Genomic DNA, 23,915 nt, shown 5'->3' on the forward strand with positions numbered 1-23,915 from the left:
CGGTCATTAAACACAGATATGTTGTATAACGCGAGCTAATTATTTAGTTTACGAATTTCCTTCACATCACAGCGAAGGCTATCTTTCAATATCTGCGTATTGCGGTAACCAAGTGGAACAGCTCGCGTGAACACCACGCAGTGGCAGTGTTCTCTATGGTTTTGTGGGATGAGCGCACACAGGTAGGTCATCAGCTACTATAATTCATTGTTATTTCCCAAGAAAGGAAACACAAACATTTAAAGTGCTTACCTTTACCGTAATTCCACTGCTCATACCTAACAACGGAACAGTTCTTTGTAGAGTCTTGATATTCCAGTACTGCTTTCACTTCGAATTCTGCGTGCATAAGAGAATAAATATATATAGATATGAGTTGTACCTGCAACATCAAGACAACCAAAATCATAACCACGGGTCGTATTTAACCTAGAAACATCCGTTTGTCTTTAGTGCGTTGATCGCCAAACTAGCTCATTAGTCGGTTCACAAAAACTCAGAACATTACTTGAGTCATATTAAGCCCGGCTAAAGAGAATTTTAATGAGTCTAAATTCGAATGAGCTCAGACCCACATGCTATATGCCGATGAGTAAGCGGCACCTGATTGGAGAACATACGCAGTGGCCCAAGTTAGCGTGAAAAAGATTCATTGAAAGGTGGCGCAGACCCAGTAGCGCACGTTGGCATGAAGAAAGTTCCAGACAAACACTCATACCGCGAATTCGACGGTGTTTCCAAAGAATGTTATTTACAGATAAAATATAATTTACATATATATATATATATATATATATATATATATATATATATATATATATATATATATATATATATATATATATATATATATTCTGAGTGAGTTTCGTTTACTTTGCCGACTTATTCCACCAACCTGCAACACCGATTATAAAGCGCACTGCGCTGAATCTACATTCCGAACAGAAACTCAACTAAAACAAAGATTGAGTACGTTGAACCAGAACTGAAGAGCTGCCTTTTTTATTTGGACACCATACAAACAACGGAAAGTGTTTTGCAAACAGCACCAGTGTAAAACGAAAATACAAATCTTAACGCGATGTACTTTGCCATCTATGGCTGGGTTTGTGTTTGTGTGTCTGTATTAGGAAGGGAAGTGTTGACACTCTTCTAGACAACGAGTGACATTCTCAGTGTAATTTTTAATTCCCGTTTTTCCCCAATGAGTGCATCGTAACAAATGATACGTAAGTGAAAGCGCGGAAGCGGCGCCTTATAGAAAAATACGCACAGAAACATTGCAAATCACACGCGCAGGGCAAACTCAGAACACAAGTAAGAATGAAAACTTTAGTAAGCTTCACGAAAAAGTAGCTGCACAATTGCCAAGGTAGCAGTTTCCGTCATTAAACTTTAATTGAAAGGTAATAACCCGTTCGTATACAGAATGTTGGAGTAAAGGCACATGTAACCGAAGGTTTCCGAAACAAACGAATGCAATTCTACAATACACATTCAGCTTCATTGGAGGTCTGGTAGATTCAACGTAACATGAAATTTGGTAAACTTGAAAGGACAGAACATGGAGTTACATGTGCAATGCAGACTCACCAACAAATTCAGGGTGCAACACACGAAAAAACTCCAATTCACATGGTCTGACTAATTTCACATCTACTCATATTCACTAGGCTGAATCACACTCACATGAACCTAAGTGCACTAAATGAGTGAGGTTCATTTGAAATGAAATTTACAAGGTAGACGTAAGTGCAATGAACTACGCATACCTATGGGTGAGCGTGATTGCCGCAGCGTGCGATCATGTGCCACTGATCAGAAGTGTAAGTGAAATATGAGTAAGTGTCGTTCATTATGAGCGTATGTGACAGCAGAGTTCAATAACGTTTAGCGCCAATTAGTGTGAATGGACGTGATTGTGAGTGTAAAGGCGTATATGAGAGTTTGCACAGGCAGATGTGCAAGTGAGTGCGGGACAATGAATGTAAGTAGCAGAGATATTAGTGGGCATGTCACTTTTAAACGTGCTCTGATCATGCTCTAAATCAGTGACCTTACAAGGAATCTCATGAACCAAATCAATTACAAACCGGGAAATTTGAAACAAGTTTCTGTGTGAGCAGCAATTTAAGTTGAAGTAACATTATTTTTCAACAGTATCAGTCGGCAATTCCGTGAATCAATGTGATCCGCGCGCAGTATGAGTCGGTGAACATAAGTGGGCTTCCCTGAGTCTGGTTCTGCTTTGCCTCAGTGCAAGTGAGCCCATCTGAATCTGATCATGGTGAGTCTGATTGCTAGTAAGAGAAAATATTGTTGTGAATCTTGTTCCTATTGACCCGGCAGAGTAGATTTTAAGGAGTATGATTACACGCGATTCCAGCTAAAAACGTTTTTGATACACCTGAGTGATCCTAGCTGAGTAGAAATTTGTGAAAAATTAGTCCATGAAAGCCTCAAGAAAAACATTACATCAACAATACTCTCGCAGCCCGTGATGAATTCCTATCGCTTCGTTGTGACAAACTGCTTAGCGGGTGGATCTACTTCCGGTGCGTAGGCAATAAAAATAGGCTGCAATGGACAAATTGGAAATGGCAATGAGAATAACAATGAAAATATTGGCTGATGGCGCATTCACGGGCCAAACTTGTTCGGAGGACCAACAGAGTGCCTGCGGTCGCTTTAACCTATCACACATACGCTACCTCGGGACATTAGAAACTTTTTCTGCTACGGATTGCGTTAACATGGACGACGGGATAGCCATGGACGATACATTCAACAGCCACATGAGCATGGATGCAGCATGAGGGCCGGCGAAATAAATATTCTACTTGCGAAGGACCACCGCATTTGCTGTGGCATGCACGAGGATGATTTCACGAGCTGAGACGCGTGCAAGCTCACGACTTTACAAAGCTCGTTGATCATTGCCTAGCTGCGAAACCAGAACGTACATCTAGAGTTCAGACATCAGCGGTGTTTGTAGTACGCATAATTCAGGATGCAGTGGCTTTGTGCAAAAATGCCGATAGCAAAAGTCAGACACAATCTGTAGCACCCTTTCTAAAATGCGCTCAACCTTCGAAATAACGAGAACTGTGCTACGCTCTGTACTATACTAAAAAAAGATGCTGGGGCCTTGAACAAACGAAACACTTACGTCGTTCGAGGGAACAATACTTGGATTAAGGTCAAAGAATAAATTAGTGGGCCGCAGCATTCATATGAGGACGGATTACTAGCAAAGATGTTTAGGCGGCATACGCGGGCTGCATGCATTATTAAATCATTCTTTTTTTATCATACGGCACCACACTACGCCGACACAAGCGCCGCCGCGGTCACCACACGGCCCATGCATCTGCCGCAACCACTGCTGCAGCCGCACCGGCACCTCCGACGCGCGTGACGTTATAACCACAGAAGCGCATGCCACGTGCGCAGGAGACAACGCCACGCTCTTTCCCACTCTCCTCAGGAAAGCGGTGTGACGTTGTCACCACAGAAGCGCAGGCCACGTGCACAGGCGCCGACGCAATGTTCTTTCCCACTCTCCTCACGGAAGCGGTGTGAAGTTATAACCAAAGAAGCGCAGGCCACGTGCACAGGTGCCGACGCAATGTTCTTCCCACTCTCCTCACGGAAGCGGTGTGACGTTATAACCACAGAAGCGCAGGCCACGTGCACAGGTGCCGACGCAATGTTCTTCCCACTCTCCTCACGGACGCGGCGTGACGTTATAACCAAAGAAGCGCAGGCCACGGGCACAGGCGCCGACGCAATGTTCTTTCCCACTCTCCTCACGGAAGCGGTGTGACGTTATAACCAAAGAAGCGCAGGCCACGTGCACAGGTGCCGACGCAATGTTCTTCCCACTCTCCTCACGGAAGCGGTGTGACGTTATAACCAAAGAAGCGCAGGCCACGTGCACAGGTGCCGACGCAATGTTCTTCCCACTCTCCTCACGGAAGCGGTGTGACGTTATAACCAAAGAAGCGCAGGCCACGTGCACAGGCGCCGACGCAATGTTCTTTCCCACTCTCCTCACGGAAGCGGTGTGACGTTATAACCAAAGAAGCGCAGGCCACGTGCACAGGTGCCGACGCAATGTTCTTCCCACTCTCCTCACGGACGCGGCGTGACGTTATAACCAAAGAAGCGCAGACCACGGGCACAGGCGCCGACGCAATGTTCTTTCCCACTCTCCTCACGGAAGCGGTGTGACGTTATAACCAAAGAAGCGCAGGCCACGTGCACAGGTGCCGACGCAATGTTCTTCCCACTCTCCTCACGGAAGCGGTGTGACGTTATAACCAAAGAAGCGCAGGCCACGTGCACAGGTGCCGACGCAATGTTCTTCCCACTCTCCTCACGGAAGCGGTGTGACGTTATAACCAAAGAAGCGCAGGCCACGTGCACAGGCGCCGACGCAATGTTCTTTCCCACTCTCCTCACGGAAGCGGTGTGACGTTATAACCAAAGAAGCGCAGGCCACGTGCACAGGTGCCGACGCAATGTTGTTCCCACTCTCCTCACGGAAGCGGTGTGACGTTATAACCAAAGAAGCGCAGGCCACGTGCACAGGTGCCGACGCAATGTTCTTCCCACTCTCCTCACGGAAGCGGTGTGACGTTATAACCAAAGAAGCGCAGGCCACGTGCACAGGCGCCGACGCAATGTTCTTTCCCACTCTCCTCACGGAAGCGGTGTGACGTTATAACCAAAGAAGCGCAGGCCACGTGCACAGGTGCCGACGCAATGTTCTTCCCACTCTCCTCACGGAAGCGGTGTGGCGTTATAACCAAAGAAGCGCAGGCCACGTGCACAGGCGCCGACGCAATGTTCTTCCCACTCTCCTCACGGAAGTGGTGTGGCGTTAGAACCAAAGAAGCGCAGGCCACGTGCACAGGCGCGGACGCAATGTTCTTTCCCACTCTCCTCACGGAAGCGGTGTGACTTATAACCAAAGAAGCGCAGGCCACGTGCACAGGCGCCGACGCAATGTTCTTTCCCACTCTCCTCACGGAAGCGATGTGGCGTTATAACCAAAGAAGCGCAGGCCACGTGCACAGGCGCAATGTTCTTTCCCACTCTCCTCACGGAAGCGGTGTGACGTTATAACCAAAGAAGCGCAGGCCACGTGCACAGGCGCCGACGCAATGTTCTTTCCCACTTTCCTCACGGAAGCGGTGTGGCGTTATAACCAAAGAAACGCAGGCCACGTGCACAGGCGCAGACGCAATGTTCTTTCCCACTCTCCTCACGGAAGCGGTGTGACGTTATAACCAAAGAAGCGCAGGCCACGTGCACAGGCGCCGACGCAATGTTCTTTCCCACTCTCCTCACGGAAGCGGTGTGGCGTTATAACCAAACAAGCGCAGGCCACGTGCACAGGCGCCGACGCAATGTTCTTTCCCACTCTCCTCACGGAAGCGGTGTGACGTTATAACCAAAGAAGCGCAGGCCACGTGCACAGGCGCCGACGCAATGTTCTTTCCCACTCTCCTCACGGAAGCGGTGTGGCGTTATAACCAAAGAAAGCAGGCCACGTGCACAGGCGCGGACGCAATGTTCTTTCCCACTCTCCTCACGGAAGCGGTGTGGCGTTATAACCAAAGAAGCGCAGGCCACGTGCACAGGCGCGGACGCAATGTTCTTTCCCACTCTCCTCACGGAAGCGGTGTGACGTTATAACCAAAGAAGGGCAGGCCACGTGCACAGGCGCCGACGCAATGTTCTTTCCCACTCTCCTCACGGAAGCGGTGTGGCGTTATAACCAAAGAAGCGCAGGCCACGTGCACAGGCGCCGACGCAATGTTCTTTCCCACTCTCCTCACGGAAGCGGTGTGACGTTATAACCAAAGAAGCGCAGGCCACGTGCACAGGCGCCGACGCAATGTTCTTTCCCACTCTCCTCACGGAAGCGGTGTGGCGTTATAACCAAAGAAACGCAGGCCACGTGCACAGGCGCGGACGCAATGTTCTTTCCCACTCTCCTCACGGAAGCGGTGTGACGTTATAACCAAAGAAGCGCAGGCCACGTGCACAGGCGCCGACGCAATGTTCTTTCCCACTCTCCTCACGGAAGCGGTGTGGCGTTATAACCAAAGAAACGCAGGCCACGTGCACAGGCGCGGACGCAATGTTCTTTCCCACTCTCCTCACGGAAGCGGTGTGACGTTATAACCAAAGAAGCGCAGGCCACGTGCACAGGCGCCGACGCAATGTTCTTTCCCACTCTCCTCACGGAAGCGGTGTGGCGTTATTACCAAAGAAGCGCAGGCCACGTGCACAGGCGCGGACGCAATGTTCAGGACACCAACTTATCCAATATGGCCCTAATTCAAGCTTACGACCGAGAGAAGTTCAGAATGATGGATCTGTTTGATGTTTGTTTCATTTGTGAACGGGAAGATAAATAATGAAGATGACGATGATGTGTTGGCATCCCCTTTGAAACCGGGTTATGACAGGTGGCTAGCCTGCTTGAGTTCATCAGGAATGCTATACATGCTTTTAATTCTGTGATTTTTTTATTGACCTCCGTAATCCTCTTTTCTCTTCCTGAAAACCTCTATCTGGTTTGTGCCGTTGCAACAGATGAGGTCGTATCAATCTCTTTCCTGCTTTTCCCACCAGCAATCAACACGGCTCTTGCTTACCTCGACAGCTGATTGGCTGATGCATCCGCCCACTTTAAATCAAAGTGCTTCTGGAAGGTACACATATGTACGAGTCTGACTGGGTGAATTCCTTCGCATTCCATTAGGATGTGCTGACTGGTCTCTGGATCTTTACTGCAGCATACAAAGGCCTCATCTTGTTCCCAATATTTCTCAGGTATGTTTTTGTCCTTAGGCAACGAGCTTGAGCCTCAAATAGCGAGGATCTGTCTTTTATCTGATCGCACAAGCTTTTCCCTCCAACTTCTTTCTTACCATTCTTAGAAATCGGCATGGCATTTTTTTCATTCTTTGCGCCCACTTCAGTGTCTCTGTTTGTCGCACTTTCCTTTCGATGATTTTTGGTCGTATATTCACACTTTCAATTACCCTGTCCTTGATTGCCAACTTTCTTGACCTCTTCCTTCATTCTATGTCCAGGCTTTTCAGGTACAGATATTTGTGCACTTTAGCTGCCCATAAATTTTTATTCCTGTTCCTGAGTTTGTCTTGATAATTAATTTTGCTCCATGGTTATCGGATTTGAAAAGAGGACAAACCCATGTCAGCCTGCAATCCCTTATTCATGTTTTTAGCCCCGCCAATCTTCGGATAAATTTCAACCGCGACAATATATTCTATTTCAAGCACAGAATGTCATTTGCAAAAGTTAGAGCTGGCACCATTAATCTTTTGCGGATCCCACGCACCATTTCATATTTATTGCGGGCTCAAAGTGATCTGTTTCGTTAGTGCTGTTTCGTTCAGATTACCTTAGTGGCTTTTGAATAAGACTTTCCTTCATTTATGTACCATCATCATCATCATCAGCCTATACGTATGTTCACTGCAGGACGAAGGCCTCTCCCTGCGATCTCCAATTACCCCTCCCCTGTCTTGCGCTAGCGCATTCCAACTTGCGCCTGCAAATTTTCTAACTTCTTCATCCCACCTGGTTTTCTGCCGTCCTCGACTGCGCTTTCCTTCTCTTGGTATCCGTTCTGTAACCCTAATGGTCCACCTGTTTTTCATCCTACGCATTACATGGCCTGCCCAGCTCCATTTCTTCCGCTTAATGTCAACTAGAATATCGGCTTTCCCCGTTTGTTCTCTGATCCACACCGCTCTCTTCCTGTCTCTTAACGTTACTCCTAAAATTTTTCGTTCCATCGCTCTTTTTGTGGTCCTTAACTTGTTCTCGAGCTTCTCTGTTAACCTCCAAGTTTCTGCCCCATATGTTAGCCCCGGTAGAATGCAATGATTGTACACTTTTCGTTTCAACGACAGTGGTAAGCTCCCAGTCAGGATTTGGCAATGCCTGCCGCATGCACTCCAACCCAATTTTATTCTTCTGTAAATTTCTTTCTCATGGTCAGGGTCCCCTGTGAGTAATTGACCTAGATAAAGGTACTCCTTTACAGACTCTAGAGGCTGGCTGCCGATCCTGAATTCTTGTTCTCTTGCCAGGCTATTGAACATTATCTTTGTCTTCTGCATATTTATCTTCAACCCAATTCTTACACTTTCTCGATTAAGGTCCTGAATCATTTGTTGTAATTCGTCTCCATTGTTGCTGAATAGGGCAATGTCACCTGCAAACTGAAGGTTGCTGAGATATTCGCCGTCGATCATCACTCCTAAGCCTTCCCAGTCTAAGAGCGTATACACTTATGTATACGTTGATGTATTTATATTGCTTGACTATTGGTATGACTTGCTGTTGAATTGAAATCACGTAATTACTGGTCTCTTCATTAAAGATCATAATTCCAGATTTTTCTATGGTAGGCTTAAGGCCTATATTTGACGCTGCGTTGACACAGGGATTGGCAAGGCTTCGTAAACATCTTGCATTGTCCCCTAGCAGCACTATGTAGTCCGCGTACATCAGTACGGTGACCGTCTGTTGCGTCATTTGCTCATTACGCATGTAAGACAAATCAGAATAATTCACTGCTTACAGCTGTCTTTCTATAGCCTTAACATCAAGCGTGGACAACAATCAATACAGAGAACATCCGGCTAGCGCACCCCGTCCTGGCGTTCAGCTGGCTTTCTTCAGGCGTGACGCACTTCGAACAGGAACACGCGCCATAAATTACCGTCTAAACCCTCCCGAGCACAAAAACGAAAAAAAAAAAAAAAATCAGGCAAGTTTGCACTCGGTCGTGCAAAGCTTCGGCACAGCAAAGCTTACTGGCTGCTACTGCTAGGCATTAACTTGGTTGCTGCTAGGCTTTAACTTGGTTTAACTTAACTACGCATGTAGGAAGGTATTCTCGAGCGATCATTTTCGGAGGTACCTTCCCTTTCGTGACATTTTGCGTGACTAGCTCTGGACGCATCGGCGCCTACGATCGACAGCGCTCCTGGCTTGCCACAAACGTAGGCAGGCTAACCAAGTTTGGTACAGTGCCAAGAACGCTGTCGCTTGCCGACGCCGAGCGCCTTGGCGACATTTCGCGTGACTAGCGCTGGACGCGTCGGCGCCTACGAGCGACAGCGTTCCTGGAACGCCACAAATGCAGGCAGGCTAACCAAGGTTGGCACAGTTCCAAGAATGCTGCTGCTTGCCGACGCGTGTCTCACGGGATCACCCGTGTAGCACAGCCTATGCGGGTGTGCGCCGCACGTGATTTCTTTATTTTTTCTCTATTTCTTTCTGTCTTCCCTCCTCAATTTCTTTTATTTATTTATTTATTTGTTTGTTTGTTTATTTATTTATTTATTTATTTATTTATTGTCCCTGGTATGTGCCATTGAGTTTGGACCCTTTCTGCGATATCACCAGGATTGAACTACTTTTCAGCGTGACAGCACCACCACTACCGACACTTGTGAGCCTATAAAGCTTCGCTTAAAAAGGGAAATTTGGGCCGCTCCCATGACGGTAATTTTTGATGGGGCGCCCCAAGTGCACCTATTGAGGTGGGGATGCCTTCAAGTTGGGGACAAACAAACTTTTCCAATCGTTGAGGTTTCCCTCGTCCGTTGCGCGCTCCGTGTTGTACAGCATTGTATGTGCACTCCCTGTCCGAGGCCGACGCACGTCGGTATTGGCCTAATGGCATCACGTGGACCGTCGAGCCGCCGGGCGCTGGCTTTGTTTGTTTACGATCGTGCTCCATCGCCATTTTCGCCTGAGAAGCGTCTACCGACTGGCAAGCAGCACATGTTGGCGCACTCGAAGCACAACGATATCGGCGAACACAGTCAGCGATCGTCGATATCTGATCAGTGGCGAAACGCGTCGGCTTTTCTACATGAGTCATTGAATGTTCCAGAGTAATCCCTAGTGCCCGTGTGTCTTCCAGACTAGACAGTTCACGTCGCTCATACAATCAGATTACATAAGCGTCGGTGACAACAGAGTACGGATAGACGCATCGATAACGTTCGAGAAACTTCCGATACATGCAGGTGCGGCCTGCGCCGAGCGATAACGTTTAACATTTGTTAGTCGCTGAAAAGCAGCCACCGGTGAAAGGCAAGAAAGCGCACGGGTCAATATAAATATATATATATATATATATATATATATATCAACATTCGTATAGAAATCCTATGCTATACACGAAGTTACTCGGAGCTAGAACGCCAACGCGCACGATTAAAGCGCACCGCATTGCTATGCCTGCATTGAATCTGCGAGAGGTCGTCTGCTACGCTCAAGCGGTGCAGGCGGCGCCATGGCCGAAAATGGAGTGCGAAAAAGAGGAGAAACAAGGAGTGAAGCGGAGGAGGACAGTGTCGCTACTTTACGAAGTTTAAATGGACACGAAAGAGAAAAATGATTTGTTCTGTATTAGTAGATTACCCTTACACAATACTGAAAACACCACTCTTACCACGAGAAGTCACTTGGTAAACCAGAAAGAAACGAAAAACACAGAAGGCGAGTGGCGACGCCACCTTGAATTTCGCGCACCAGCTCACCGTGACGTCATGGATTTCGTAGTGTCTTCTAGGTCTCAGGTAATTCTTTAGCGGTAAAGGTTGACTACATTGTGTTCTAAAGGAGCCGAAGACTGAATACGACAAGTTTCGTCAACTTTTACTGAGCCAGCGTGGCCCAAATATAAAAAAATATACTTTAGAAGTCATGACGTCACACGCAAGTGCTGACGTTGGTGCTTCCGCACGAAATTCAAAAAAACGTAACTTTGAACTTCATTTGCTCTTCTAATAATTCGCCTATTGCAGTGTAATTAACGACAGCAGAATTTTTGAAGAATGCTTTATCACTCTCAGTTGATTTATTGTTTTGCTTTAGTGTCCCTTTGAGGAGCTTTAGGAAGCGCACGGTCTTCGTTCACGCGCGAGACACGGGGAGGAGGCGACGGAGACGGAATGGGGGGGGGGGGGGTGGTGTGTTTTGCTTCTGCGGCTAATGCTCACGGACCTATCTTGTAAGCGATCAGCGACGCGGCCGAAGTGCGAAGTGCGCGCCCGCGGGGGCCTCATCTTCAAAGCGATCTGCGATGGGCCAAAGTGCATTCGCCGAGCGCCGGTAGCTTCGTATGCGCTGCGCATTCGACGTTTGATTCGCGGTGAAGCGAGAGCCAGCGCGAAGGTCATTTTGCTCGCTGCCGCTGGCTCTTTCTCACTCCAGCGTTTTGACGAGCTCCCGCGGTCATCGAGCGAAATGTGTTCATGTTTACCGGTGCGCGCGTGACACCATGCTTGTTCATTTAGTTAGTAAGCGAATATTTAGAACTTTATACCGTCGATAAAACTACTAATGCTTACTTCGTATAGCTGTCTACTAATTTGCTACCGCATTCGATGCTTCGCCTTTTGGGCGAAACTGCAACTTTTTTCAATTCTTCCTGTCCCACCTGGGCAGAACAAGAGCAGGGACTGCATGGTCTAGCTAACAGGGTGGCACGAAACGCAAGCCTGATCACACGCCGTGATCTTCCTTTAACACAACCCCGTTGACGGACCGATGGTCGCCGACCTGTGAACACAGTTTTCACCTCTTGTCGCATTGGGAACATCGAGCACCACCGGGGCGAGCGCCACTTGCCGTTGACATCGAATTGGCTCAACGGACAATTCGTTGTCCGTAGTATAGCTATAATCGCTTTGCACACCAATTTTAACCGTACCAACCTCAGAACGCTTCCCCCAACCAGACATTCACCGTATCCGCTAATGCGGTGATGAATCTCGGGTCATCCCCGCTGGCCTACATTTTCATGCAAACATTGCCGTGAGAAGGAGGAGGACTAGGCGAGTGCATTCTTGAAACCGTTAGTTCCGAGAGTTCCAGACGTATCCTTGAGTTACTTGAGCCAGCAAAGGTCATGATTGTCTGTAATCACGGAAAACGTTTGCCCAAACAAGTAACGACAGCTGACACTACAGCCAGACACTCGTGTTCAGTGATGCAAATGTTCCGATCGGATGATAAAAGACGGCGACTGGCATTGGCGATTACACGTTCCTTGCCGTGCTGCTTTTGACCAAGGACAGCCCGAATTCCATGACCACTGGCATCAGTATGAAGTTCTGTAGGTGATGAGGGGTCGAAATGTGCCAGCATTGGTGGTGTGGTAAGTCGACGAATGATGGCAGAAAACGAAGCTGCTTGTTCGGACCCCACAAGAAGGGAACGTCCTTCTTCGATGTTTCAGTAAGAGCACTGCAAACCATGCTCGCAGCCTTACTTTCCGGTTCGTGATGATGTACCCAAGTTTTATCTACGACTACCAATTTGCTGTAAAAATCCACCTCCCTCGCGACAATAACGGGCCAAATGTTTACGAGAGATGCGCGACCTTTGTGCCTTATGCTGCGCGGATAATTCTTTCGGCACCCACCTTGCACCCACTTTCCGAAAATTTAGCCTGTCGTGTAATTTGGAATGCGCTGAACCATGACTATGTAAAGTATTGGCGATTACGTCCACTGTGATTTGTCTGTTTTTCAGTAAGCATACCATCAACGACTTTCTAATTTTCCTCAGTCGTTGACGTCGATGGCCTCCCCGATCTTGCCTCGTCGCATAAAGAAGTTCTTCCCTGTTTGAAACGCTCTATCTATAATGATTCCTACCATTTACCCATGGCCCCCAGACCCCAGCGGCAGCGGCGCACCTGACCAAGGCGGCGGTAAGACCTGCCACGCGGCAGAGGGTGCTAAGAGTCTCTGAGTCTGGAAAGGCCGCCAATGGAAACTGAATCTGTCAACGTTCAACACGTGCACCCTATCGAGTGAGGCTAGCTTAGCAGTGCTATTTGAAGAATTATCAGGTATTGCCTGGGATAGTATTGGCCTCAGTGAGGTGAAAGAGAACTGGTGAGGCTCATACATTGCTGACTAACGACCACGTCCTCTGCTACAGAGGTTTTCCAGATAGGAGAGAATTTGGAATATGATTTCTAGTTCGTAACGACATAGCGGGCAACATCGATGAATTCGACAGCATTATTGAGAGGGAAGCAGTCGTCGTAATAAAGCTGAATATGAGCTATAGAATGAAGGTTGTACAAGCCTACGCGCCAACCCCCAGGCACGACTGATGAAGAAATAGAACAGTTTTATGAAGATGTTGAATTACCTATGAGAAAGTTGCAAACTCAGTATACTGTAGTCATAAGCGGCTTCAATGAAAAAGTGGAGAAAATACAGGCTGGCGAGCAAGCAATTGACAACTACGGCATCGATTCTAGGAATGCTATAGCGGATAGATGTTGGTAGAATTTGCGGAAAGGAATAGGCTCCAAATAATGATTACCTTCTCAGGAAGTGCAGCAACAGGAAGTGGACCTGGAAAAGCCCTAATGGAAAAACAAGGAATGAAATAGATTTCACACTCTCTGCAGATCCCAGCATAGTGCAGGATGTAGAAGTTTCAGGTAGGATAAAGTGTAGTGACCATAGTTTAGTGAGGTCTAGGATTTCTCTCCATTTCTATAGAGAAAGTAAAAAAATTTGTCAAGAAGAAACAGGCCAAGCTAGACGCCGTGAGGGTAAAAGCAGACCAATTCAGGCTGGTGCTCGCAAACAAATATGCAGCTTTAGAACCGGAAGATGAAGACAACATAGAGGTAATGAATGAAACTGTAACTAAATTGACCTCAAAAGCAGCACTTGAAGTGGGAGGTAAGGCACCAATGCCACCAGTAAGTAAGCTCTCCCAAGTAACAAAGGACCTAATAAAGAAACGGCAAAACGTGAAAGTGTCAAACTCGAGAGATCAGAGAGAATTCGCTGAACTGTCGAAACTGATCCAACAAGAAAAAGTAAGGGATGCCTGAAATGATAACGTGGAAAAGATTGAAGAAGCCATAAAATATGGACGCAGCATGAAATCAGTGAGAAGAAAACTAGGCATAGGACAAGGCAAAATGTGTGCACTGAATGTTGCGGAACGCCGGCCACTTACAGGTCGCGTCGCCAGAAAAGACGGAACCGCGATACACTCAAGAAAGCCTTTAATGGCGAGAGACGAACACAAAACGTATGATAAAGTTCCGCGCATGTCTTGGCGTCAGCCATGGAGGCAGCAGCCCACTATCCATTCTTTTTCTTCGTCGTCTGCTAATCTCCGACATCCCCCGGGGCCTAAAATGTGGTGACATCTAGTTCTAGGCGATGTAGCTTCTGCACTGGCCTCTTGAAGACTTTGCCTCCCTGTAATCGGATTAAACAGGCGCGCACAAATCCGTCGTTGCCTGGGTACACCTCTTGAACCCGGGCTAGTGGCCAGAACAACTTAAGCATGTTGGGAATGTCGACTGTTACGATGTCGCCGACCTTTAAATTTCTTGAGTGATGTGTGGGTGAGCGATGAGCCGATGTCATTCGCAGCAAATATTTGTTTCCATCGCTTCCAGAAGTCATTCATCATTTTTTGTCGATGTTGAAAGCGTCGCTGATAGTCATTGCCATCGTGGCGAGTTACTCGGTCGGACAATGTCTTTCCTTCTGGTAAAGTCGTAAGTTGCTGGCCCACTAGGAAATGCGCTGGCGTGAGGGCTACAGGCTCGGCTGCCTGATTATCAGAATACGTGAGAGGCTGTGAATTGAGCACTGCTTCAACCTCGGTCATAATAGTTGAAAGTTATTCACTGCACCTGACAACTGCGACCTAAAACTTTGCGGAGTGCCATGTTTACGTTTCTTCTGGACCAACCGTTCCCACCAGCCTCCCCACCATGGGGCCGCTTTAACAATGAACATCCGCTAAATTATTTGGTTCGCAATGTAAGCCTGGAAGTCGCCTTGTCGTGGTACTTTCCATATCTTTCGTAGCTCCCGCGACGTTCTCTTAATGGTTGGGGCATTGTCGGAGTAAATGGTACTTGGGAGTCCCCTTCTTGCAATGAAACGCCGGAATGCCAACAGGAACGCAAGTGACGACATATCCGAGACCAGTTCCAAATGCAATGCTCTTGTTACTACACATGTGAAAAGTACGATGTACATTTTCCTGTCGGAGCTCTCGGATGACTTCGCATACAATGGTCCGGCAAAATCAAGTCATGTAGTGTAAAAATGTTTCGTCCTTTCAACCCGGCAGACTGGAAGCGGTGGGTACGGCGTCACAGTGGGTTTCGTGCGAAAACGGACGCATCGCAGGCATCGATTGATTTCTTTCTTTGCCGCTTGTCGTGCTCTTGGGACCCAGAATCGTTCGCGTACGTTGTGTATCATCGCCGCTACTCCTCCATGCATGACTCGACGATGGGTATCCGCAAATACCAGCTCGGTGAAAAGATGTCGACTTGGAAGTAGCAATGGATGCTTCGCGTCTCGGCTGTCGGTGAGGTTGTGTAGTCTTCATCCGACGGGTAGAAGCCCGTTCTCGTCGAGAAATGGGTGTAGTTGTGCTACCCATGATTTACTGGGCAGACCTGGCCTTTCCAGCAACCAACTCCTCTCCTCAGGAAACGGTTCAGTTTGAACTTGCCGGATCCAATATCTCTCAGCTGCCAATATTCCTTCAGCTGAGATGGCTCCAGTTTATTTTATTCTTGCACTTAACGTTGGAGACAAAGCGCTGCACCCATGCTGTTACACGGAGAAGCTTGTGCAGTGAACTAAACTTTGTGGCATCTTGCACTGAGGTCAACTGCACTGCGTTTCCTGTAGAGTGAAGCATCATTAGTTTTGTCGCTGTTATTCATAGGATGTCGTTGATTTGGGGCTCTGAACGCTTCACAGCTGGCCATTTTGCCGAGTCCTTGCTCAGCCAGGATGTTCCTTGCCACCAGTCTACCTGGGTAGCCAGTGCGTCTAAGGAAACACCTCGGGTCAGTGTATCAGCAGGATTAATTTCTCCTGGACAATTCCGCCAGCTACATTTCGAAGTAATAGACATAATTTCTGTGATTCGGTTCTTCACAAAGACGTCTGAAGTCGAAGGCACTCACTGTAACCAGCCAAGTACTATGGTTGCGTCAGTCCAAAGTAAACATTGCGCTCTTGGCATGAGATATACGCAGCTTTCCACTGTATATCTTAACAGCCTCCTACCTGTTAACGCACCCATTAGCTGGTAGTGGTACCAGTAGAGTGGTAGCCGAGCTCCCATTCACATCTTCTACAAGAAGGTATGCACAAGCTCCGTACGCTTTTGTACTTGCGTCGACGAAAACGTGTAGCTGAAGGTCACGCGGTTCTGCAACTCCACTCATGAGGTGACGGGGAACGTTGACTTTTGACAAATGGATCGACTCGTTTCTCCATTCGGGCGATTTTTCCGCAATGTGATCGGGAAGATATTCGTCCCAGTCAACCTTTGAAACCCATAATTGCTCAAACAGCATTTTTCCTCGCACTACGTATGGTGCGAGAAATCCTAATGGGTCGTATATCCTCGACACTGTCTGGAGGACAAAACGCTTAGCTGTCCTTTGCCTTCTCCAAGAAAGTAAAGATGTTCTCCGGGTTGTAGATGTAGGCGTCTGTTGCTTTAGACCAAGCCATCCCTAGCACTCTCTCTTCATGTCCAGCGTTCTCGTAGGCTAGAGGGGTAAGAGCATCATTGGAGTCGAACAGTCATTCTAGTTGCCCACAGCTTGAGCTCCATGTCCTTAAAGGCACTGCCAGAATCATCCATCAGCTCTTTCGTGCACTTGTAAAGAGTCGTCGCTGCTTCTAAGTAATTAGCTCCGAATAAGAGGCCATCGACGTAAAATGATTTCAGAAATAGCTGTGCTACGGCCCTTTTCTCGGGATGAACTTGTGCCTTCAGGTGATGCATGCTGTATAGTAGCGGTAAGCATGAAGCAACTTGCTGTAGATCTAAAGGGTACTCTGGTCATACGCCAAACCTCTACCGCTTCTTTTGTGAAAGGAACAGCAGGGCTTTTGTCAAAGCACAGAAATCTGAACAGGTCACGGTCCTCTTTTCGTATCTCTACTTGCAGGAACGCCTTCTCGATGTCTGCTGTCACGTGCACAAGGTACAATCTGAAGCGAAGTAGAACCTGCAGTAAGTCCGGGTTTAGGTTCGGGCTAGTTTCGAGGCAACTGTTCAGAGATCCCTCTCCTTTGGCTTGAGAGGACGCATCAAAAACCACGCGGAGCTTGGTTGTTAGTGAGTCCTCACGAATAACCTCCCTGTGTGGCATGTAGTACCCAGGGCCATCTAACGATTACTTGTAAAGTACAACTTCAGCATGGCCGTAAACAATGTACTGACGAATCGCCGTATCGTATCTATCAACCAATTCTTCGGGCTTCGAGATGCGCTCAACCAGATGTCTTAAACGATTCAGTGCGACGTTCTAATTGTCTTGTAGCAGCTCACTATCTGGTTCTTTACACGGCACGGCTTCTTCCTACCGCTTTCTAATCTTTATAAGTTTACGTTGGAAAACAGACAACGTGTCTGCGTGCCGATGAGTTGCTTCCTTTGGCGCAATTCCCATCGCATCCAACGTCCAAAAGGACTCCAGTGTACTTTGGTCTGATCCTTGAACTTCTCCAGCTTGCACTCGCAGGACGCAGATCATTACTTCAGATGTTCAGTTTATGAAGCTCGTTTTCATGACAGGACCTTGTAGCGTCAAGCCGAGAGTAGTCTTGACCGCGACCAATCCTTGCACTTTCGTGCTGCGTATGATGTCGCCGCTCAAGATGTTCCACAGTTGATCAGATCCTATGAGCAGGCTAGTGCCTCTCTCGCCACATCCTCGAGGCACAGTTTGATTATCCGCCAGCCGGTGAGTTTGCTCTCGTAATTTGGCTGCGAAGGAACATTCCATAGTCCGTGGCAGGGATGTCGTTGCAAATTACTGGCATGGCTATCGCTTCAATGATGTGCTCGCTGCCATCAAATTGACTACGTAGACGAACTTCCACGACATTTAAATTTCTCACCCAAGAAGGAGCATCTGACGCAAACGTGTTCACCGCTAGGCATGTCTCACTAATGAATTATAGTCCCAACCGCGCCACCAGGTCCTCCTTAATGAACGTGCGTTGACTGCCTCCGTCGAAGATGCCTCTGAAATAAGACGTCTTGTTGGAACTGACGATCCAAGAACGAAAAGTATGTAAATTAATGGCCTCGTCAAGTTGACAGCTTGTAACGGTAGCCGACCGCGGACTCTCTGCCTTCATTGGTTTGGTAGCATCAGATACGACGTTATGTGACTTCTCGCCTCTTGTCGCTCGAAAAACTGGGTCGCACATCGTTGACGCATGCCTGCCTTTGCATGCCACGCACACTAACTTCCGCAGGCGCTCGTTTGCACGGTGGCCTTTTATACTACATCGGTAACACCGCATAGCTGGAGCCAGCCGGTTCTTTTTCTCTGATATGGTCAAGCTGGCGCTGCATGCCTCGGTTGCATGTCTTGTAGGCTTGCAAAAGAAGCATTCGTTGCGGATCTGTTTAGATTCTTTCATTGCATGCAGGACTAATGACGATAGCATATGCTTTCTGTGGGACGCGCCGCCTTTGAAGGAGGATGTCGATGGAGCACACTGCTCTCTTGTTTCGAGCTCTATCTGTGTATATAGCAAGAGCTGCTCGAGTTTCTTGCAAGACGTTGTGGTTGCCTCCCCTGAAGCAGAGGGTGCCGTGCCTTGTGCGTCATCCTGGAGACGGCTATGGCGGTGGAGCGCCACGACGACTTGTGGCAGAGATTGAAGCATAACGTCGTAGATCATCGCTGCAAAGCTGCTAGACGGAACTTCTAGGACTTTTAGGCAGCGGACATTCAGCTGGACTCCGTCGTACAGCCTGCGCAACTCCCTCGTATCCGATCGAGACGTCACGATCTGCAGTTCGCGGAGCGCTGTGAAGTGATGCTGTACAATCCGGCGCCTTTCCCCGAACCCCTGCTTAAGCAGATTGATGGCACTCTCACAACACACTTCAGTCATTGGTAGTGCGGACAATGGCAGCTGCTGCTTCCACTACCAGGTAGTTGCGGAGGTAATGCAATTTATCAGTCGTGCGCACGAGTTGTATTCGCGTGGACAGCGCCGTTGAATTGCTCCCAAAACGACGTCCATTGACGTCCCCATGAAAGGGCTTGATGGTCAGCGTTGGGAGACGAGGTCCACAGCTCTGTGACGCAGCTGTCGTTGGGGCAGGTGGCGTATTGAGCGTCGTTCGAGGGAGGAGTCTGCACCGTGCTGCCGACGCTGAGATCTTCGAGCCAGCCCCGGAGGCGTGTCAGTGTCTCAAACCTCTGGTCGCCATTATGCGCTGCAGACTCGTACTCTCTTTCAAGATCATCGACGGGAATCACGTCCTCAAGCTCGGCATTGATCTTCTGAAGCTCGGTCCGTCTTGCGACGAGTTTGTCTATAACCATGTTGAACGCCGTGCGGTAGTTGCAGCCGCTCTCCAGCAGCGTCGTCACCTCATTAATGATTTTCGTTGATTGGGTTCGTCTAGCAGAGCATTTAGCTTTCAGTTGGTTTACGTTTTGTTAGGGATTTCGGCTTCCTTGCTCGTAAAGTAGGCGGTTCCGCGCGTTGCTTCCCTGGGTGCGGTTCCAAAAGGATCAGATTGTTCCGGCTGCAGTTTCTAGAAGAAACTCGCCGGTGCTCTTTGTCCACGTCGTTGCGATCCGCTCTTTGTCCATGGAATTCCGCACCGTGTGTTGCGGAACGCCGGCCACTTACACGTCGCGTCGCCAGAAAAGACGGAGCCGCGATGCACTCAACCAAGCCTTTAATGGTGAGAGACGAACACGAAAGTTGTCATGATGATGATGAACGTGCGCGCACTTCTTGACGTCAGCCAAGGAGGCAGCAGCCCACGATCTATTCTTTTTCTTCGTCGTCTGCTAATCTCCGACACTGTAATATAAGCAGGGTAATATCATCAGCAATTTCGAAGACATAGTAAAAGCAGCGGAAGCATTCTATACTGACCTGTGCAGTTCCCAGAGCAGCCAAGCTACTTTCAGTCGAAGTAGTGATGAACAGGTTACAGAGGACCCTTAAATAACTAGCGATGAAGTTAGAACGGCCTCGCAAGACATGACCAGGGAAAAGGTGGTAAAGAAGATGGAATAACAGTCGATTTAATTAAACATTGCAGCCCTTTATACGCTGTGTCCCACGACTTCAGGTGTACCAGAGAGCTGGAAGAACGCCAACATTATACCCATCCATAAAAAGGGAGACGTTAAAGAATTGAGAAATTGTAGGCCCATTAGCTTGAATTCAGTATTGTATCTCTATTCACCGAGATAATTTCCAATAGAATCAGGGCAACATTTGACTTCAGCCAACCAAGAGAACAGGCTGGCTTCAAGAAGGGATATTCTACGATGGATCAGATCCATGTTATCAATCAGGTAATCGAGAAATCTGCGTAGTACAATCAACCTCTCTATATGGCTTTCATATATTAGGAAAAGGCATTTGATTCCGTAGAGATACCAGCAGTCATAGAGGCATTGCGTAATGAAGGAGTACAGGAGACATACGTGAATATCTTAGCAAATATCTACAAGGATTCCATAGCTAGCCTTGTTCTCCACAAGAAAAGTAGAAAGTTACCTATAAAGAAAGGCATCAGGCAAAGAGACACAATCTCTCCAATGCTATTCACTGCATGCTTAGAAGTATTCAAGCTCTTAGACTGGGAAGGCTTAGGAGTGAGGATCAACGGCGAATATCTCAGCAACCTTCGGCCTGCAGATGACATTGTTCTATTCAGAACTAATGATTGAGGACCTTAATCGAGAAAATGTGAGAATTGGGTTGAAGATGAATATGCAGAAGACAAAGATAATGTTCAATAGCGTGGGAAGGGAACAAGAATTCAGGATCGCCAGTCAGCCTCTAGAGTCTGTAAAGAAGTATGTATATCTAGGTCAATTATTCACAGGGGACCCGTGATCATGAGAAAGGATATTTACAGAAGCATAACATTGGGTTGGAATGAATATGGCAGCCAATACAAAATCTTGAGTGAGAAATTAACACTAGTCGCTGAAAAGAAAAGTGTACAATCATTGCATTATACCGGGCTTATATAAGGGGTAGAAACTTGGAGGTTCAACAAAGAAGCTCGAGAACAAGTTAAGGACCGCACAAAGAGCGATGGAACGAAAATTGTTAGGCCTAACGGTAATAGACAGGAAGGGAGCAGTGGTGGATCAAAGATCAAACGGGGATAGCCGATATTATAGTTGAGAATAAGCGGAAAAACGTGGAACTGGGCAGGCCATGTAATGCGTAGGATAACTGGCGGCACCATTAGAGTTACAGATTGAATACCAAGAGAAGGGAAGCGCAGTCGAGGACGGCAGAAAATTAAGTGGAGTGATGAAGTTAGAAAATTCGCTGGCGCAAGCTGAAATCAACTAGCGCAAGGCAGGGGTCATTGGAAATATGCAGGGAGAGCCTTCGTCCTGCAGTGGCCGTAAATATAGGCTGCTGATGATGATGATCCAATTGTAGATGTTGCTTCGTGATAATCAACTGTCACCATACAGCACTTGCATTCGACGATTAATTTCCGCAGATTTAATACCTTCCGTAAACAAAAAGCGAGTCAGTGCCCTGATTTCCTCTATGGTGCAGATCGACAATGTAGCTGCCATGTTTAACGGCATGCTATACTCTAACGGCTAACGCGGGAATAAGAGTGACACTTTCCATAGAAGTGTTGCAGACGACACTAACTCATCGCTGGATACTAGCAGTGTTACCAAATCCTAGTGCAAGAAATTGTGTTTTGAGGCGGGCAGGGTCGACTGAAATCTGCCAGTAGCCAAAGCGAAAGTAGATGGACGAAAAATATTGGGCTTCAAGAAGACAGTCCGGGCGTCATCGATGCGAGGCAATGTGTAGGCGTCTTTAGTGAGTTATTTTGCTCAAATTCCGATACTTTCAACGCAGAAACGACAGCCGCTGCCTGTTTCACGAGAACAACTAGGTGAGGCCGATGTGCTAGATGAAGGTTCGATCACCTCTTTTGTAACCGTTTTGTCGGACTTGTTCGGGATGACTTGACGTACGTGATGCGATACACGATGTGGGTGCCGGAGTATAGGATTGGCGTCGCCAGTGTTGATTTGATGAGTCGCGACAGACGTTTGGCCTAGAGAGTGATCGCTAAATCAAAGATGTCACGATGTGACTCTAGGACGCGGTAGAGATCTTGTATTGGCGCCTAGGTCAGATCGAGAGCAAAATCTTGTTAATATCGCCGAGAGACGGAAGGAGCAAAGTTGGTGCAGCAATAATTAGGTACAAGACTGCATCCAAAGCGACAGTCTTGCAGGGATGAAGAGCGCGAATGGTTGCCAGCGACATGCCTTGCGGCATAACCTTAGTCAAGATGCTGACGTTGCGAAGGGGGACGATGACTGTATTGTTAGCAGGGGCAATAATGGTATGAGCAAGGGCAGCATCGTGGGCTAACCAGGACATCGAGAATCGGAGGCAAGACGTAGTCGCCATAGGGAATATTGCGTGAAGACGTCAAGGTAACATATGTTGCAGCTTGAGGCGGCAAGCGAACGTATGGCGAGAAATTAAGCGTTCTGGTATATGCGGTGGAATATCGGTGAGATGGGCCAGCTCAAGCTGAGGAGCACCGGTGACACAATCAATCAGGGCAGAATGAGTGGACAAAAAATCTAAGCCGGGGCACTTATCTATGACGGCCAATTAGGGGTACTTGTCAATGACGGCAAACTGGACGGAAGTGGAATGACCAGCCATGCAGACGTGGGCGGTGCACATTCAAAGAAGGGCCGGCGTCCCTCTACAATGATGATGATGATGATAGTTTATTGGCATCCTATTCCAAACGTTGCTGCTGACAAATAGTCACCTAGCCTGCTTGGTTTATTCATTTATGCTAGACATGTTTTTATCTAGCATTTTTTCATGCCTCTTCTTAATACTTTTTCTTCGTATTTCTGGGGCTTTACACGTCAAAACCAGTTCTGATTATGAAGCACGTCGTAGTGGGAGCTCCGGAACTGAATTCTAACACCTGGGGCTCTTTAAGGTGCACTACAACGCAAGCACACGGGCGTTTTTAATATGAAGCTGTTAAGGGCTAGTTGCGACAGGATCGTGTCTGCCTGTGCAAAAAAAAAACTATTATAATCAGCATTTGCTCGAGCGTCGTCGTCTTCGTGCCGCACCTTAAAGCCCCTGCCGGAGCTGGCTCGCTGGCGCCCCTCGGTTTGTGCTCGTGCCGTTGGATGCCGTGCCGAGCACGAGCAGGTTCTCGGTACGCACTCGCACGTGCCTCTGCTCCCGCGTTTGTCGTTGTCCTCTACTTCCGCAGCTGGCTGCGTTGCGGCTAATAATTCCAACATAAGACTTCTCTTCTGTCGTCGTAATGGCAAGGCCGCGTTTACGGGGGTACGGGCCATTGCTTAAGGGGGTATGAGCCATTCATGAGCAACTTACGACGTGTCTTAACGCGTTTGAGGCAACGCCGCCGGCAAACGCACTTCGGGAAAGGGCTCATCGTCGACGTGCCGGTTCTAGCGTGAGCTCTTCCGAAGCACAGGGAAACGTCAGCGACGAGCTGTGGACCCCTAGTCGAGGGAGTGCGATGTCGAGGCCAAACGTCTGCGTCATCTCAACATGATAGTTCGGTTTGGTGTTGCCCCACTACGATACGCCCATTCTCATCGAGGGGCCAATATTTACTACAGCAGACCCACCACAGCCCTAGCTTCGCTGGCTTCCATATTCCCAGTAGTGGCAAGGACTCTGAATTTTCCCCTTCAAGCTCTACCTGGTACTGCTATCTATGACTGTAAGCGATCCGGTCGCACCAACCTCTTC

General features: G+C 48.0%; 1 long non-coding RNA gene across 1 annotated transcript in view; it reads right to left on the minus strand.

The window, feature by feature from the left end:
- Positions 1-244: 244 nt before the first annotated feature.
- The window catches only part of LOC125947008 (uncharacterized), a 35,864-nt gene continuing 12,193 nt past the window's right edge, over positions 245-23,915 (minus strand). The window contains exon 4 of the long non-coding RNA XR_007468063.1: positions 245-339. This is a non-coding gene — a long non-coding RNA (uncharacterized LOC125947008). The remainder of the gene's footprint in view (positions 340-23,915) is intronic.

This window comes from Dermacentor silvarum, chromosome 7 (assembly GCF_013339745.2).
Source record: "Dermacentor silvarum isolate Dsil-2018 chromosome 7, BIME_Dsil_1.4, whole genome shotgun sequence".
Taxonomy (NCBI): Eukaryota; Metazoa; Arthropoda; class Arachnida; order Ixodida; family Ixodidae; genus Dermacentor; species Dermacentor silvarum.